Here is a 19898-nt window from a genome sequence, read left to right as displayed (position 1 = left end):
GAGCTTGCTGCTCCTGTTAACATCTGTTCAGAGAAGAACACACAGAACTGGCTAAGAATAAGCAATTGTTTATAGACATGGCAGTCTAAACCCACCCAGAGAAGAAAACATTTATCTTCAAAGATGCAATAAAGAAACATTTGCTGGCATGTTCTGCTCTCACCTGGCATCTTCCACCCAGATAACTCCTGTTCATCTCTCAGGGCTCAGCTTCAACCTTCTTTTCTCAGGAAAACCTCCCCAACTCCACAGTTAGTGACTCTGCTAGATTCTCAGAGCACTTTTTACTCCCCCATTGCCTTTATATCACTTCTCTTTGTAAGTTATTTGTGCGTTTCTTGCTTATTTTCTCTCTCCTATAATACCTGCATGAATGTATGTCACTTAACCAACACTCTTAACTGGCATAAGATTACTGTTCATAAATATCTGAATGAAGACTTGTAGAGAAAATGTCTGATAAAATACACATTGTATTTATTTAGGAAAGAAACAGTAAAGTGTTCAAGTTGAGGATGACCTCACCGTTCCTTCAAACAATAGGTAAGAGCTGATGTGTAGTTTCATAAATGTACAGGGGTTTGGCGCAAGTAACTCTGCTTTTTTATCATAAAATCTTTTATTACAAAATCATAGCATGTAATTTTGTAACATAATTTACATTCAAGCACATGAATTATAAAAATACATATACATCTAAGCCCCTCTATATGGCCCGGTAGTGTGGTTTCTGTTTTAATTGTAGAACAAACCACTGTCTGCCTTAAGGGTAAATTGGAGTCTTCACTCTTGAGTAACAGAAAAAATACTCCAGAAATTTTGAAATGGCAGTTTTTCCAGCCTCTGCACCCATCACAATGTTTATAATAATGGTGTTGTCTCAGCTGGGGTCTGAGTTTACATATGCTGTTTTCAGAGCTAATGACGTATAGTATCATCTGAGCTCTGGAAATCATGATACCTGTATTCACCCCCATGATTTGCCATTTTCAAAGCCATTCCATGTTGGCTCATTGAAGCCTCTTGAGTACCTTTTGAGGAAAAAAATGTACCCTCAGTTTCCAAGTGAAGAAACTGCAAACCGTGTCCATTACTTGAGTTGCCCAAAGCCGCCCAACTGAGAACAGCGCTGGGACTCCAGCCCGGGGCTCCCGACTTGAACTCCATGGCGCTCGCCACGGCTCCCCAGCTGCTGACTCAACAGCAGGGCTGACTCGGCCTATTTCTATCTTAGTTTTAAATAGATTGTATTCCTTTGGCCTCCTTTTCCAAACGAGGGCCACCACTGGGGTTTCATCTCAAAGTGGATTCTGTTCTTTGGCAGTGAACCTCCTTTTTTTTTTTTTTGAAGGAATCCCAAGTTAGGAAAGATCTCGGCAGTTCTTCGTTTAAGGCAACATCCCCACCCTGTGGCTGTCAAGCCTGAACTTGAACGTCTGAACGGATGGGGAGCTCACTCCTTTACACACTGTCCTGTATGCTCATTTGTTCACTTAAAGACTTACGATGACTCAGAGAATATGGTGATCATCCTTAATTTATAAAAGAGGAAACTGAGGCAAGCTTCTCTATTTAGTGTTTCTAGACTGCAGTTGACCCCCTTGGCCGACTCTAGAGCCGCCTCACTAGACGAACCTGGAGGGCGCTACCTCCACACCAGAGCAGTGTATCTCCACTGTCGTGAACAGGATTACAAACCTTCCGAGTATTCTGATGGGAATCGGAACGCCTATGGACGTGTGCCCAAGCAGATGGGGATTCAGGAAAGGAGCCCTTGATTTAGAGATTTGGGCTGTGGCCTTGTGTGCAGGGCTTGCCTATGGCAGGGCAGGATTCACTGCATCCAAAGTGCTGTGCTGGCAAAATGCTTCCTTCTATAAACGCTCCAAATCAATTTAGGGAAACACTCCTTTAGATGTACGGCAATGACGAGAATCAGGATAGAGACCTGGCTTCGGTACAGACTCCTGTTAGATTCCAAGGCAAAAAGCCGCCACCGAGATTTCAGAGTATCTGTCTCTAAAACTGCATGTGGCGTAGGCCTGTGTAGTGGCGCAGTCTGGAGTGGACAAAGGGTACCTTTATGTTGGTTAATATTGGAATTCTGCCTAGCTCAGGACTCACCTGTTTTCTTCTGATACAGAAAACTCAAATTTTGCAGATTTAAGTAAGTCAGTCCCTTCATTTAAAACCCAGTCTCATTTAGGTAACTATGGCATCAATCCCATCTCTCTCTGTCCCTCCCTCTCCTTTTCTTTCCCTGGGGCAGCAGCAGGGTGTAGGAGTCTATCAGCTCCAGGCTTCGGTGGGGGCAGGGCCTGGGGGGACCTGGGCAGAAACTGCAGTGCATCTTGTGGTCTAATGGACTGGCACTCAGGCATGGTGTCCTGCCGGGTCATAACCCTGTCTCCCCTGGGTTTGCATCATCTGCTTGTCCACTCACCATGGCCTCCAGCCGTGACACATTCTGTCTCCTTCCAGGCTGCAGGAGACCCCCAGGCACTTTCTCTGGGTCCCTTGGTGGCTGTTGCTGCTCCACCCTCTGGCTTCTTGCAAAGCCCTGGAATTCGAAAAGTGGTTTGCAATGTCCCCGACCTAAACTCCAAGGTTTGGACCCCAAAGTGGGACTTCAAGCAGCTCCCAGGCCGTTTCCGCACACAGAGACGCACTCGCCGCTCACCCCCAGCTTTCCCTGCCACCCCGGCCCAGTGGGGAGCTGTATCTCATCTTCCCGAGAGTAGCTGCTGCACAGCTCTGAGGTCAGCACTTTTTCCCCTACTCATGGCTGATAGAATTCTACATTCTGAATATAGAGTATAGTTCTTGAACAGCTGAAATCAACAACAACAACGGCAATGACGATAGTCCTTTTAACTTACTGAAGCTCTTAAAATGAGATCGGCAAGGAGGCTTTCCCTACTCTCTCGGAATTTTGGCTGAAGCCCCCAATGTGGAACAGGGAGTACTGTGACATCGTAACGAGCGCGCTAAGAGGCTGCTGCTCAGCTGTTCCCCTGGTTGTGCGGAGACTGCGAGACCCATCTGGGGCTCCCCTATCCTCCCCTTCCTGAACAACCTCTGCAAATCAGGGACTAGAAATCCCGTGGGAATTCGTTAGAGGACAAGAAAACTGTGCGGTAGTAGTCCTACATAAAGCTCCTCCCTTTTCCTTGCCCAGGAAGGGAGGAGCTTGGACAGGTTATCCAAGAGAATCATCTCGGGACTTCTAGGGGGTCAACAAGAAAGGCGGGGACCATGCCACCCAGGTGGTGGTTGTGGAGCCGAGCTGCAAAATCCACAAGTCACTGCAGTGTAGCCCATTAGACTGCAGGTTATTGTATGAGGTTAATCATCACAGAACTCAGTACGCGTCGCCTCGCACATGTGAGTAAGACACAGCATGGGAGACATGGTCAATAACATCGTAATAACTCTGCGTGGGGCCAGGTGGGTACCAGAAACATCAGAGGCACCACTCACTATGCTGTCCACCTGAAACGGGTGCACAATGATATGGAGTGTAAACTGTAATTGAAAAATTAAGTTTAAAAAAGAGACACAAAAGCACAAAACAAACATACGGGTGGCCTGGTAACCATAGAAATGGGTGTCTGCTTCTAGCCGGGAAGCAGTAGGGGGTTGCAGGTGCTGATGGCGGGGTCAGGCCACAGGGTGGCCGTGGGCCGACTGCCCTCCCCCCTGCTGCCGGGTGCAGCAGGGTGTTTGAGGGCGGCCTTGCTGGATGCTGTGGCATGCAGTGGGACCCAAGCCATCTCCTGGAGATCCAGCAGGGCGTCTTTCTGGGATGGGGGAGCCAGCAGAGTGTGCGGGACATGTTCCGAGGACAGGAATGGAGAAGGCAGGGTTGACTAAACCTGGATGTCGCTGTCAGGACTCTGTGTGGTGGTGAGTTCTCACAGGGAATTCTGGAAATCCTGCACACGGGCCCCGTGGAAGAGCACCTGTGTGGCACTTGTCCCATGGAGGACACCACTGGCCAGTCAGCTGTAGTCCAAAGGGGGCCACGAGAGCAGGACCTGAGAAATGGCAAAGATGAATGTTTGCCCCTTTCCTAGTCCCTCCCCGCCTTTCTGGAAGGGGAAGGGCTGCTCTAGGTTCTGAGTCAGGCACACGCAGAGTACAGAGCCTTCCTGTGAGGGAGCAGGATCTTTCGGTTCATTCTCGGGGAACGTTCATGGTGCCAAACCTGCATTGTCTCAGAGGTGTGCCTACAAACCCTCAAATAAAATGAGGCCACTTGCAGAGAAGTCTGTCTTAGGACTAGAAAAAGAATTAAACTAATTCCATACCAGTGCTCCTATCTACTGGCTACTGAATAGCTAACATTCATGACCAGAATTACTCTAGAGTTGGGGGCCTGGGAGAACTGTGGAATGTTAGAGACAGGCAGTAGAACCCACATTTCTTGCTGCCATAACTTTCACTTATCTCACATCTGATGAGCAAGGACAGAATGTACAGCATGTCTTCCTCCAAAGCCTGTTTTTAACCTAACCTCATACTGAAGATGCTTCAGGAAGAGGTTACAGGCCCCACCTCCCACAGGCTGAGTGGAGAGCTACCCCCACGTTCAAGAACCCAGACAGTGGTCAAGACACACGTGGCGGCAGCCTGCGAGACCTCGAGTGGGGGCTGACTGACAGGTGGACAAGCCGGCAGGCTGGCAGAAGGAGGGGCTGCGGCTCAGAGAGACAGCAAGGCCACTCGATGGCTTGGAGCCGGCTGAAGCCGCTGTCGAGACAGTGTTTTGAAGTAGACTGGGTTGTTGGAAGCTCACAGAACTCTGCAAAGTGTGTGGACCTTTCTTTTCACGCGGCTTCCTCCAGCTTCCCCTCCATTTACTTCAGGCAGAAGGGGCACAGCTTGGCTCTCTCTTCTCTGTGCCTTGCTGTTTTGGTGTCCAGCGAGTGGGTCTAAACCTGGAACCGCGTCTCCTCATTTCCCGTCCCAGAGCGTGGCCTTACCAAAACGAGATTGGCCGGCTAACAGATCTCTGAAGCCTGATTTCACTCTTCTCTGGTAAATGGGATCACTGGGTCTGACTCACCCTGGGATTCCGGCTCTGAATGTGCACAAAAACAGACATTTATCCTGAGCTGCCGGACGTGGCAGTTTGGCCTTGCCCTTCTTCCGGCCATCAGTATTAGCTTCAATCCCTGATTTACAAGTGTCCAGGTCCTGTCAGGCTACACAGACATCTCACCATCAAAAGGCTGCTTCCCTTGAGGGGGCCTTCCAGCTGGCAGCGAGGCCTCAGAGGCACTGTTCTTAACATGGCGCATGTATCATTTCCCCCAGAAGAGTGATAATCTTTCTCGTTCCCGAAATCGCTGGCTTGGGTGCAATTTGGTGCGGAGTCTGCAGGACCCTTGGAGGGAGATTATAGCAGCCTGTCTGTCTAGAAACGCCTCTTCACAGTAAAGGTAGCAGGAGAGAGACAGATAGTCCCCAGAAGAGACCCACAGGGTGACAGTGGAGGAGGCGGGGGGGGCGGGAGGGGACCAGTAGATTTGAAAAGCTTTTGTCAACATTCTGTGAAGACGCTGTTTTGGTTTGATGCCACGTGTTCAGCCCCAGAGGCTTCAATCCCAGGTTGTCTTAGTTAAAAAAATACAAGACGTAAGAATAGCTTAGGTGCCAAAGAGTGGGAAAGGAATCACTTCATTTCCCACTGTTGTGAAGCTGTCATATTAATTTCCTAGGGTGGCTGTAAGACATTACACATACTGGGCGGCTTTAAACAATGGGAATTCTTATTGTCACAGTTCTGGAAGACGGAGTCCAAAATGCAGGACTCAGCAGGGCTGTGTGTCCCCTGAGACTCTGGGTGGAATCCTTTCTTGCTTCTTTCTGGCTCCTAATGGTGGCAGGCAGTCCTAGGCTTTCCTAGGCTTGCAGCTGTATCACTCAGTCCTTGCTTCTGTCCTTCGAAGTGTCTCCCGCGTGCCTGTCTTTGTATCTTCTTTCCTCTTATAAGGACACAGGTCAGGTAGCATTAAGGATGACTCTACTCCAGTATGACCTTATTTGAACCCATTGCACATCCATGGGCTTAGATCAAACAAAGTCACACTCTGAGGCTCTGGGGCCTAGAACTGCTCATATCTTTTGGGGATACACAATTCACCCCATATCAGCTATCCAGCGAGTTGGAGATGTTGCCTTATGCAATCACAGAATCATACGGCTGGGCCTGAAGAGGTCATCAAATCAAGTGTCTCCTCCCCCCGCCCCTGCTGCCCAGTTTGCGTGCAGACAGGACAGCGGTCCTCCATCTCCAGCGGGGCTGCGTCTGCTCCAGGGGCACGTGCTTCCGCAGTCCCCCAGTGCGTCCTCGGAGTCAGACAAGCAGCGTGGAGTCCGTGCGCGGCCCTCAGGAGTTCGGGGTGGGTGAGGCCGCGGGCTCTAGGGGCCCTGCTGCGGTTCAGTCCCCCGGGGCCCAAGCTCCAGACAGGCTGCAGGTCACCCCGCAACAGCAGGCGTTCAGGTGGCTGCATTTTGAGAAACACTTGCATAGAGAAAAGAGTCAAGTACATTTAACCGGACTTCTGTGAGCACTGAGCAGCCGCGTGTGTGTGGGCCATCTGAACAGCTCTCTTTCCGGCCCCCGGAATCTGAAAAAGCGATTGATAAGGCACACCGTATTTTGCCTCATATAATGCACATCCACGTTTCGGGCTCAAATTTTTAGGGAAAAAAATTGTTCATTTTAATTTCTTATTCAATTTTGTATTTATATTTAGAAACAAAGCCAATGATTGAATTCCAGGGTGTTAGTTTGCATATGGATATTGTTATTGTTTTCTAGATTTATACTTTTAATGCATAAGCATAAAAGAATTAAAAACATGTATATAGATACAGAATTAATACTACCCATGTAATGTACATTGTTAGTTTCCCCTCAAAAATTTGGGCAATAAGTGTGCATTATACACAGCAAAATACGGTCCTACATGGAGGTGTTTTAAGGATGGAGAGAGTGCAGGCACTTCCCCAGCCTCACAGTGTTATGGGGGAAAAAAAAGGTCTTGTCTTTCCTGTATCACGGTGACCCTCCTTCCTCCTTGAGCCCCTCTGGGGTGCTGGGGCCACTTCCCATGAAACCTGGGCTATGGGGGCCTCCTCAGTACCTCTGGTGAAGTTCAGCATCAGTTGCCTTCCCCCATCAGTGTTGGCTGTTGATCAGCATGGGCAGAAATCCCCACTGGTGCCATCAGGTCAGCCTCTGAGATCAGCCCCTAGCCCGTTTGGTGGCGTCAGTCTCAGGTAAAGCCCCTCATGGCCCTTGGACACCTGCTTTTACCACACACTCTGCCAGGAAGACCCTCCCGGGCTGCTGAAATGCGACCCTCACAGGCTGCCCTGTACTGGCTTCAGCCCCCAGCTCTGGGGCCTCCTCACCCAGCTTCTCGATGCTGCCTGTGAGTGGCTCTCTGCCACGGCCCATGTTGTGCTCTGTGAATTGTAGCCCTGGATGCTTTCATTCTGCCCCTGTGGCTAGAGTGTCCTCTTCTCATTCCCTTGGTTCTGCCCCTTCGTGGGGTCCCTTGCAAACTTTTCCTTTGGCCACGAGAATTGTAGCTCCTTCTAGTCTCACAGGGATCACATTCTCCTTCCCTAGAGGGGCCGCTGCTGTCCTGGAGGAGGAGGGAACATGTTCTAGAACCACAAGCATTGCTTCCCTTCCGCTCTCAGGCCTGGGTGCTGAGCTTGGCTAATGGGGTCAGGTCATTTCTTCTCCTTAGAAACCTTGAATGTCATTCTTGTCCTTCAGTATCATAAGGAGCTTCTTTTGAAACTGAAGGTATGCCCACAAATTGCTGCACCTGAAACGCAGTGTAGTTCATTGTCCTTCCAAATTCCTCTGCTCATACAAATCTAGTAATTTCTTTTAAAAACTCAATACTAATATCCGAAGCCTACTTACAATAATAGGCATCCATGACTTTCTCTGATCTATCTATGGCATTGATTTCAATGCATCATTTAATTAAGTGCTGGACACACAGTAGGTGTTCAATAAATAGTGGCTGTTGTGCCTTTATTATATATAGTTCCTCCAAATTTAAAAGTCTTCCTTACATACAGGCTACATTTTATCCCCTGGCTTTGATTCTGCTTTCTAGGCTATGTAGAATAAGTTTACTTCCTCCTACCACAAGACTTTAGGCTCTTAACTCTGGCTGAATTCTATAGCATGTGTTATGGAGGAAATCCAGAAATTAGCAAATATTGAGGATACCTAGCAACACTTCCTTTCCTCTGCCTCCTTCCCTTACCATATAAGGCCAAGGTCAGATTTTCCTCTTTAAAGAGCAACATGTGCAGGAAAGTGTATGATCCTCAGGAAGAGGGGAAACCTGAGAGAACCGAGTTCAGGATGAGGTAGTTCAGTGCTTCTTCAGCTTTTCAGGGATCCAGGTCACCTAGACACCCACATTGTCACTGAAAGTGTGTTCACATAGCTCAAAATACATGGTAAGTGAATAAAATACACTTGGACTTGCAAAGTTCTCAGAAAAGTGCCCAGGCACTAATTTCTCCACCGTTCAGTGATTTTAGCTAATGGATGAGTGATTTGAAACCCCTGAACTTTTTTTTTTTAATCTGGTCTTCAAACCACACAGCACACTCTTGCTAATTTGATTTGAGCAGAAAATGTTCAGGTACTTTCAAAGCTTGTAATTACTTTGCCTAAGAAAAAAAATGTGCTTTGGTCCTGAAAGCTGAATTATAAATCTTGGAGTGGGCAGGGAAGACATTGTTCCATGGGGGGAAAATGCCTTTTCAAACAACAGTGAAGTTGAAGTGGATTGTGATGGGGACTGTGGTCATGTAAGAGCTGGCCCTGACATTGCCCAAGGATAGGAAGGGATGCACAGTGTGGGCTGGGAAGGACCTGAGTGTGACTGCTGGTTTGCTACTGCCTTTTGGTGCAAAACTGGGCAAGTGACTTCATTTTTTATACATACAGAGATTATCATCATTTAAAATTTTTATATTAAGTATTTCATATAAAGTATCTGCTGTAATACCATGATACAGATACTATAAACAGTGGAGAGTAGGATAAAAACATCTGATTAAATGGTAAAGTCAACTAAAGCCATGCAGGTTCAATATTAAATATGGTGAATTTTAATTCCCCTGATTTTTCAAATTCTGACAAATTAGAAACTATTGTATACTCTTAAAATAGCTCTATTGCAGTGAATCCATTATGTAAAGTAAGGGAGAGATCATTCTAGATTGACTAGAGGACAGGCCACTGCTGGTCTTTAAACAAAGGGGACCACTAGACGGGGTGGCCCCAATGCCCTGGCAGTTGATATAAGCAAAGCAAAACCTAAGCCAGACTCTGCACTAATCTGATGAAGAAACAGAAACAGTCATTACAAATAACCAGCTAGGCTTTCCCAAATAAGACAGCTGCTTAAGCTATAACAAACCAAATCATTTATTTGCTTTGCCTTCTTGTCTTTTCTATAAAAACCTTGCTTCTGGCTCCTGTTGATAAAGCATGCCTACCCGCTTCTGGTTTGGCATTGCCTGATTTGGATCAATGTATGCTTGAATAAACTCTGTTGCTGAGACACACTGAAAGTCATGGGGAGGGCATGGTTTTCTTTTAATTGCTGTTAAAGTGAAGTTGTCTCTAATATCCTGCCACCAATTTCCCCTGCGCCCCCCACCTCCCACAATCAATCCTTCCCCTCTTTGACTTTGTCCATAGGTCCTTATACACGTTCCTTGATGACCGTTCTCTTTCTTTCCCTTGTTATGCTCCTCCCCCCTGCCCTCTTGTTACTGTCAGTTTATTCTTTATCAGTGTCTCTGGTTTTATTTTGCTCATTTGTTTGTTTTGTTGATTAGGCTCCACTTATAGATGAGATCATATGGTATTTGTTTTTCCCCCACTTAGCTTATTTCACTTAGCATAATGCTCTCCAGTTCCAACGATTCTGTCACAAAGGGTAGGAGCTCCTTCTTTCTTTCTGCTGTGTAGTATTCTATTGTATAAATGTACCGTATTTTTTGATCCACTCATTTACTGACAGGCACTTAGATTGCTTCCAGTACTTGGCTATTGTAAATTGTGCTGCTATGAACATTGGGGTACATACATTCTTTCAAATTGGTATTTCAGGATGCTTAGGGTATAATGCCAGCAGTGGAATTGCTGGATCAAAAGGCAGTCCCATCTTTAGTTTTCTGAGGAAATTGCATACTGTTCTCCACAGTGGTTGCATCAGTCTGCATTCCCATCAATTCAATTTGATTTGTTTATGATGTCCATTCTGACTGGTTTAAGTGGTGTCTCATTGTGGTTTTTATTTGCATCTCTCTGATGGCTAGTGATGCTGAGCATCCTTTCATATGTCTCTGAGGCCTCTGTATGTCCTCCTTGGAGAAGTATCTGTTTAGGTCCTTTGCCCATTTTCTAAATTGGATTGCATGTCTTCCTGGAGTGGAGTTGTGTGAGTTCTTTATATATTTTGGAGATCAAACCCATGTCCGAGATATCACTGGCAAATATATTTTCTCATCTGGTTGGTTCTCTTTTCATTTTACTGATGTTTTCTTTAGCTGTGCAGAAGCTGTTTATTTTGATGAAGTCCCATTTGTTTAGTCTTTCCTTTATGTCCTTTGCATGGGGTTTTGGCATCTTGACTTGTCATACTGAACTTGACTTGTCATATCTTCCTATCCCAATGTCACATCACATGACATGTCCCATGTTGCATAAGCCAGAGTGTGGAAAAATGGGGAAGATAATCCTTAATTCTTAAATGGTCATGCTTGATTTGTCGCTCTTTCTCCCATGCTTCCTCTTTGTAGTCCTTTCTCGCATGTCGTTTAAATTTGCTAAGTAAAAGTATGTGTTACATAACTGTATTCCAGTCATGGTGATGGATGCTAGGAATAAAATAATTGATGAGCCAAGGATTTTTCTTGAGGAAAAATTCATCTGAGTGAAGGAAAAAATGCATAAAGAAATAATTAGATAAAGCTGTATAAAAAATACAACATATTTTGATGAAGAAGCATTAAGTAGATGCGTAAAAGCAGGTGCCCATAAATAAAGAAGAGCTCAAAAGATGAGGTTGTTCTTTAAATACGTTGCAAAGACCAAGTAGTATTTGCCTGTTGGATGAGTGAAACAGTAGTCCTGAGAGGTCATTATGATGTGCGTCACTGGAAGACAGTCATCCGTATATTTTGTTTAGAGTGTTGAGTGACTCTGTGGGAGAAATAAAAGGTGAAGTTGAAATGTATTTTGGGGTTAGATCCTGAGTGCTAATGTGTCTCATGGTGGGTCAACCTTGCCATGGAAACAATTTCGACAGGTGTCAGGTTAGTGACGCCTGAGGTCTGCCAGGCCTGTGACAGCAGGAAGCACTCTGGCCGTCACCTCCCCACCGCTGGCCCTGGCTTGTTTGTGGAGTTCCCAGACCACCTGGGCTGTCTGCACGTTGTGTTTCAGACTTTCTGTGCTTCCTCAGTGCACAAGCGGGGCAAGCTGGGAAAAAACCCCATTACACAAAAGTTTTCCGAAGAGCGGTAGAAAATAGGCTCTTTGGGTCCCAATGAAGTGACAGCAGTAGGACAAGGGAAAGGGGGTGAGCTGGAGAATATCCTGGAGAATCAACTGATAGAAAATTTAGCAGGGTGTGGGTTGTAAGGAATATGGAACTTTATGATGTGTAGGCCTGGAGGAATGTGATGGCATTAAACAAGACAGGGAATAAATACGCCCGATTTCCTGTTCATTGTTATTTATTTCATCAGCCGCCTTTGGGGAATGGTCTGCAGCCCTTTTTGAGTCCCCCGAACTCAGCGAATGAAAACAAACAAACAAGTAATTACAGCATTACTTTCCAATGGAGCTGGCTACTGGAACCCAGTGGACTCAGGTCCCTTCCACTCCGACAGAGCTGAGTCTTTTGTCACTTGAGAAACTGGGCAGTGAGGGGAGGCTGTCTGGTAATGGGAGTGGCAGCATTCTGATTGAATTTCCCAGCTTAGTCTGGCAATAACTCACCTGCTGCCAGGACTTGGCACGCTGCTGTTGTCTTTATAATTATGTTTATTCAAGCAGCTTCGGGGTTCTCGTGGTCAAGTGAATGTGTCTACCACGCATTCCTGGCCTCAGCCTCTGGTGAGGTGGCTGGAGCTGTTCTCTGGTCCTCTTACCAACCGATGATAAATTACTTTCAGTGAGCTGAGATCAAAGGCCTGGGAAAAATAGAAAGTGACAACACCAAAGATTTATATGGACTCCTACAAGGAGACCAAGTACATCAAATACAGGATCTAATTTGCCCTGTAATGCCTGGGAAGCAGGGGGCTTGCAGGGAAGACAGCAACTAGAAGCCAGTATGAAGCTTTGGTTTAACAACTTTGGATTATCAATAAGAAGACATGGTTTCTTTTTCTCATTTTTCATCTATCTATCTATTTATCGATCTATTTTTTTAATAAAATTAAAGCTGACTGACCTTCCCAAGAAGGTCTCTAAGCTATTTGTTTCCCTCCCTCGGTTGGAAGGACTTGAGCAAAATGGGGAGAGTAATTCTCCATTGTGCAGGGAGCCTTTGAGTTGATTCCCCGAGGAAGTGACATGTTGCTATCAAAATGTGCATTAATTATCAGGCTTCATAAACAAGCAAACTGTGATATGGAGAAGTCTATGCTGAGGTCATTTCTAAAAAGAAAATTAAATATTGAAGATAAGTAATTACGGCTGGAATAAATTCCCAAGCTTGATTGTCACGCATTTGCATTCTACCAATTGTTATCTGGAACTCCCTAGTGTGTAAGAAGTCTATTCTATGCTTCTTCAAAACACAAGTTTTAAGCTACTGGTAGCACTCCTCTGATGGGGTCAAGGTGACACAGGAAGCCAGTGGGAATTCTGACCTTACTCCAGGTTCCTAACTTCCTCTCTAGGTTTCTTTCTGTGCAGCTGTGCGTGAGAGAACCTCTGCCTCACCTGCACATGGCCTCTTGTCATTTTCTGTACAAAAAAAAAAAGAAGTCAATGCTGGTAGAAACAAATAGCACAAAGGCAAAGGGGACCAGTAAAAGAATTAAAGGAATGACAGGGAAGAGATGATAGAAATTTAATCTGTTAACATGCAGCTCTGGGCAAAGGAGATAGAAGGAGGGTGACCGGGGGTTTACAGACTGCGAAGGGCTGTAAAGGGGGATTTGGGAGCCCAGGCCTGGCAATGAGTACATGGGTCTAGGCAGGATGTGGGCTTTCAGGAAAATCACCCAGGGGAGGAGTAGGCTGAAGGCCAGGGAAGCCACAGTGGGCAGCAACAGCAAGAAGAGTAAGAGAGACCTTGAGGGGAGTGGGCCGGGTGACCCTGTGACTTGCCGAGGTCGTTTGCAAGGTGTTTGTGACTTTTCAAATGAAAAACACTGGGGACAAAGATAAGATTCATGAAATGGCTCAGGTATTTTCTCCCAGGACATGTAAGTCTCCTGAAAAGGACACAGTTTTATTTTAAAGGTAAAAATTGTAACATGCTATTAGTTTCTTAAAAGGAATGTGTGGCACCCCCATCCTTACACGCAGGAGACTCCGAGAGCCCCATCCCCCTCCAGAAGGCCTTGGGGAAGAGATGTCTTCTCGCTATTTGGAAGCACTGTCTTTTGTTTTACAGGTTCTAAGCACTGACCTCCCTTTGCTTTTGAGAGACCCGCAGGAAGTAGTAACTAAAAAGATGCTATTTTAGTTAAACAACATAGTTTTAGTTATTTTGGTTGGGGGGCAACTACCATTCTTTTAGTTTTTATTCATTCTTGGTGAGAATCGTAATTTTCAGTGTGAAATGGCCACGACCCCATCGTATCTACAGAACTGTGGTGATTGTTCAGTAGAATTAGGATGACTGCAGGAAGACCAGGCTGCATTGCTAACTGGATGCAAAAGACACAGCAGAGTACAAAGTGTCCCCTAAAGGGAGCTGCATTGATTCAAGAGCCCTATTGAATGTCACTCCCTTTAGATAAACAGCAGTGAAAATCAAACAGAATTGGGTACAAAAAGTAAACGTACTTGGTTTTTTGAAATTACCCCAAACCTCAATTTTTATAAAAACATACCCACGATTCAAAAACAATGTTTCTAGAACATAGCTCTCATCAGACAGTTTAAATGGGTAATAGTCTTCAATGACATTAATTAAACTATAATCTCATGCCATATCATTCCAGCAGAAATTAAACTGTGGATGTCAAAATGTTTTCTAAAACAAACTCAACCAGTTTGCTGGTGGGGAGTCAAAGGACTTTAGAGCTGATTTTATACAAATAAATCATAAGAAGCTAAGCAATTGCCAAATAAGTGTGTGGGCTGTTGTGAGCACAGTTGGATTTTGGGTGGGACAAGTCACCTCTGAAACATAATAAGAGTTATTTAAAAAAAGAACAAGAACAAGAGCAGACCCGTTAGGGGATGATGCATTTCTCAATGAGTCACGTGTGAAGAAGGCAAAAGGCACCAACAGAGAAGCTGATGCCAGAAGTTTTCCTTCTTCGATGCACAGTGTTTAAACTCATGGTATTATTTTTAGGGATATTCCAAACAGAGCAAACTTTGGCCTTGCTCTTTTCCAGATTTGTAAGAGGCATTATTTTACTGGTGAAGTAATTTGGGGCAACAGAGCACTGGTAAACCTGCCTGCCTATCTTTACAGTGTGTGGGTGGTTCTTTTAACGAAAGTCTTGAAGGTCAACTCAGTTCTGGTGTGGAAGGAATTCATGCTCTGAAATGAGCTCTGTTCTATTAAACAACACAAACACATGGTATTCCTACCAGAATTCCTACCAGATACCAGAGTATCTGATTCCCATCCTCAAATCCTCCGAGCCAGGGCAGTACAGAAACCTTTAGCTGATACAGTTTGTGAGTCTCTGTTCTGGTTGTGATGCTGGGTTGCTGTTTGGACTTTGCGGCTCATGGACCTGTGTCTGTGTTCTGTTTCTCTCACTTTGAACTCTGCTTGTGATCTCAACTGGAAGTGTGAAAGCTTTTGTCTCTTTAACTGCCAAGGCTCAAGCTTTGAAATAGAGTTTTCCTGTAATACTTACTCATATGTGCAATCTAAAAAAGCCAAGCTCATAGAAACAGATGCAGAATGGTGGTTGCCAGGGGCAGGAAGGTGAGAGAAATGGAGAGATGTCAATCAAAGGATACAACCTTCCATAAGGCGAATACGTTCTGGACACCTAACAGACAGCCCGGTGACTAAGTATACATACAGTATTGTACACTTAAAAATCGCTAAGAGAGTACATTGTAGATGTTCTCACCACAAAGACAAATTATGTGAGGTGATGGCTGTGTTAACTTATGATAACAGTTTCACGATATTATATATATGTATATATATTAAACTTGCACAATATTATATGTCAATTATATCATAATAAAACTGGAAAAACAGATTTCCTCAACTGCATGTGAACTGCTCTGGTTAATTGATTTTATCAACATTCTCTGCATTAATGCAAATTCAGAAAATAACAGCAGGTTGCTCTCTTTCCGTGTACATGTTCTGTGCTTGCCACAAAGGGCTAACCTTATGGTATGTACCATGATGAGAAGAACATTATAAAATTTCTTGCTGTGTGCAAGAGATATAACTTTCTGGGTTAATGTAGAAAAGTCTATGGCCACTTCCTGTAACCCATAAAAAATTAAAATAATGGCACTTTTCTCGTATGTTCCAAGTACTGATGGATGTTTAATATGTGAAGCAGGTCCTGTAGTAGCAGGAATTCAATGAATATTTGCTGAGATAGTAAATAGCCATCACCTCTTTACAACTGGTGACACCCATGTAGACAAGTAGGTATTTGGCCCCTTATTTATAGGAGGGGAGAGACAAGAAGAAGTCAGAAAAATTGCTAGACTTTTATGTTGCTATAGAAAATTATAGCAACTTCATGACATTTTACTGCTTACAATATTTTAATTTCATAATTGTGGTTACGTTATTTGGATTTCCTAGTCACTAGTTTCCCTGATGTTCAGCAGGCACTGACTATTTACCAACAACGTGAGTGTTAACAAATCGCCATTTGAAATCTTGGAACTTACCTTAAAAGCAATCACCAGTATTGTGAAAACATTTCTATCTACATACTCCACTTAGTCAAACCCATGTGGGTTACCCTTATATTCCTAATTACACAAGTTTCTTTAATAATTTTGACATTTTTTATCGAATTGATTGCATAATACATAGGAGAATGTTTGAAGAGTTAGTAGGAGCTGTTTCTAAGCTCCTATAGTAAACAAAAAAAGTGATAATTATAAGTGAATGTTATTCATTAAAGAATTCCAGGAATATGCCCGGTATATAGTAGCTGATTTTGATAATTTACTTTAAATGTATGTCATATGTCATTATTTATACACATATCATATATTATGTTATTACATTTATATTACATATTATTCTATATACTATTTATTAAACATATATTTAAAGATATATGTACCTGTAAGTTTTTTCTTCTTAAAAACTTAAGTAAGAAAATACTCTGGCCAAGATGGAGGCATCAGAAGAAACCCTTTGCTTCCTCTCACAGCCAAAAAGAAGATAACAACCTATCTAAAATCAATAAACAACCAGAAGCACCAGAAAATCAAACTGCATGGAACTCCTACAACCAAGGAATTAAAGAAAAAATCAACCCAAACGACCAGAGTGGCAAGGCAGACCCAGTGGGGCGGGCAACTCAGAAAAACTGCAGCTCAGTGGACCTGTGCGGGAGGGACTGACTTGAGGAGGAAACTGAGACTCAGAGCTGGCTTGTGGGCTATGGCTGGGGTTGCCATGGTGGGAGATACTTCCGGTCTGACTCAAGAATCTGTTGGAAAGTGCACTAGAGATGAGCAGGTGGGCTGCATTGCTCCCTCTCTGGCCCCTCTCCCACAGCAGCACAGCAAAGAGGGTTGTGCTGCCCCCTTACAACTTATCTGGTGCCCCAAGGCAAAGAAATATGGGCCAAATGAAAGAACACAGCAGAACCTCTGAACTAAGTGAGGAGGACATTGCCAACTTCACTGATGGAGAATTTACAACCCTGGTAATCAAAATGCTCACAGAACTGATTGAGCTTGGTTGAAAAATGAAAGAACAAATGAAGGATACCCAAAATGAAATAAAGCAAAATATTCAGGGAACCAACAGTGACAGGAAGGAAACCAGGATTCAAAGCAGTGATTTAGAACAAAAGGAAGAAATGAACATTCAATTGGATCAGAATGAAGAAACAAGAATCCAAAAAAAAAAATGAAGAGAGGCTGAGGATTCTTTGGGACAACCTGAAACATTCCAACATCCGAATTATAGGGATGCCAGAAGGAGAAGAGCAGCAGCAAGAAATTGAAAAGTTATTTGAACAAATAATGAAGAAAAACTTCCCCAATCTGGTGAAGAAAATAGACTTCCAGGAAGTCCAGGAAGCCCAGAGAGTCCCAAAGAAGTTGGACCCAAAGAGGAACACACCAAGGTACAACATCATTAAGCTACCCAAGATTAAAGACAAAGAGAAAATCCTAAGAGCAGCAAGAGAAAAGGAGACAGTTACCTACAAAGGAGTTCCCAGAAGGCTATCAGCCGATTTCTCAAAAGAAACCTTACAGGCAAGAAGGGGCTGGAAAGAAGTATTTGAGGTCATGAAAGACAAGGACTTACATCCAAGATTACTCTGTCCAGCAAAGCTTTCATTTAGAATGGAAGGGCAGATAAAGTGCTCCCCAGATAAGGTCAAGTTAAAGGAGTTCATCATCACCAAGCCCTTACTATGTGAAACATTAAAGGGACTTACCTAAGAAAAAAGAAAATAAAAAAAAATATGAACAATAAAATGACAACAAACATAACTATCAGCAAATGAACCTAAAAGAAAAGAAAACAATGAAAGTAAAGACTAAGCAAACAGCCAGAACAGGAACAGAATCAGAGAAATGGACATCACACAGAGGGAGTTCAGTGGGGAGGGGGAAGGGAGGAATAGGGGGGAGGTACAGGGAAGAAGAAGCGTAATTAGGAGGCATAAAATAGACAGGGAAAGATAAAAAATGGTATAGGAAACAGAGGACTCAGAGAACTTATATGTACAACCTGTGGACATGAACTAAGGAGGGGGAATGATGGAGGGTTGAGGGGGAAGGTGGAGGGGGGATAAAAAGGGAAAAATTGGGAAAACTGTAATAGCATAATCAATAAAAAATACTTAAAAAACTTTGAAAAATGAGAGGACGGAATTTGGATACAGAAACAACTAATTTGTTCTGAACTTAGAATGAAGATTAGTGCTATTTTTGCTCTTTCTATGAACATGTTCTCAAAATGGATGAGTTGCAAAAAGATCATTCTAAATTCTTGAAAAGTCAAAAGCAATTTCATAACAAAATAAGGAGTGTTTCTTCCAGTGCATCCCCTGGTGGGAATGTGCTCCCGCCCCCTCATCCTCCTGGCTGGCTGCTTCTCCCTGGGCGGGCAAAGTTGTCCAGCGGTGGGGGACCTACTGCTGCCACCAGTGGTAAATGCAGCCTCTGATTAGCTAATCAATGATTAGAATTGATTGGCGAATAAGTGCTCTCAAACCAGGAGGAAGAAATGAGATTCTATAGATTTCTCTCATTCCTCATTATGTTTGTAAAGTAATTTGGGTTTGACTCCTGCTGGGATAGCCAACTTTGCTCATTTTCCATTTTTTTCTCCCGAGAGCCTAGTCAGGACAGAAACTTTATTTCCCCTCGGGCACTACAAAGGTGGTTCTGACCCGAGCCAATCCCCCTCCAATGGCTTGGATTACTAGTTTTTACGTTTCTCTTGCTTTCTCTCTCTGATTTCAAAGAAAGCTTACTCTAGAAGGTGACCTCTCAGTTGAGTCTTAAATGATGGGCAGTTGATGACCAGGGAGAGGAGTGGGGAAGTTGGGGGCTGGGCTGCACTGTGACCCCTGCCGACCCCAGACATTTATGTCTCCACAGGCTCATTCCTCCATAAATCGATCAATTTTATATACATAATATATATCCCACATGACTGTGAAAGTATAGAGATGAATATAATCCAGGCTGCATTACATGAATTTATTTTCCAATTTTAAAAGGAAACATTTTCATGGGCCCCCAAGTGTATCCTGAATCCTTATGTACTGTGGCTGCTATGTGTCAGGGATGAGGTCTTAAAGAAGTGCAGCAGGAGCAAAGAGCAGGTGAGAACAAGGAGGAAGAGTGAAAATCACTTCTTGGACGCACATGGGAGGCGGGCCACGAACACTTTGCTACAGGGATCTGTCCGTCCCTATATTTCAGCACGTGGCGGTGAATGAAATACTTAACAGACCCAAGAAACATCTGTCACAGGTCTTCTTAATGCCAAGCCCCATACAGGGAACCCATATAAATGATTTCATTTGGTCTTCATGATCACTGATGCTTTCTTTATGGCTGAAATAATAGAATGGGAAAGATGGTTCTGGCTCAGCTGTTGAGGAAGGAGGGCCAGGATCAGAGCTGGAGATTATTCAGGCTGATGTGGATGGTCCATGGGATGTACTTAGTAAAGCACTGACATTTTTTCCCCCCTGGCTCTAAGCTGCTTCTTTCTGACATGATGGTAATCAGTTACATCTCTGAGTACTGGTTTCCCCAAGAGTATGAGTGGAGATACATTTATGCAGATCACAGGACTTAAAGTAGATTTAAAAACACTGCAAACTACAAAATGGTGAAATAATTTTTGGCTTTTGTGGATATGAAACAAAATATACACAGTTATAAGTATATGTTTACAACTAAATACAGAGTCTGGCAGCAATAAGGCTTGCTTGGGTGT

The sequence above is a fragment of the Artibeus jamaicensis genome, unplaced genomic scaffold (genome assembly GCF_021234435.1).
Source record: "Artibeus jamaicensis isolate MK-2021 breed Jamaican fruit bat unplaced genomic scaffold, CSHL_Jam_final contig_465, whole genome shotgun sequence".
Lineage (NCBI taxonomy): Eukaryota > Metazoa > Chordata > Mammalia > Chiroptera > Phyllostomidae > Artibeus > Artibeus jamaicensis.
Note: the sequence above shows the minus strand (reverse complement) of the source record.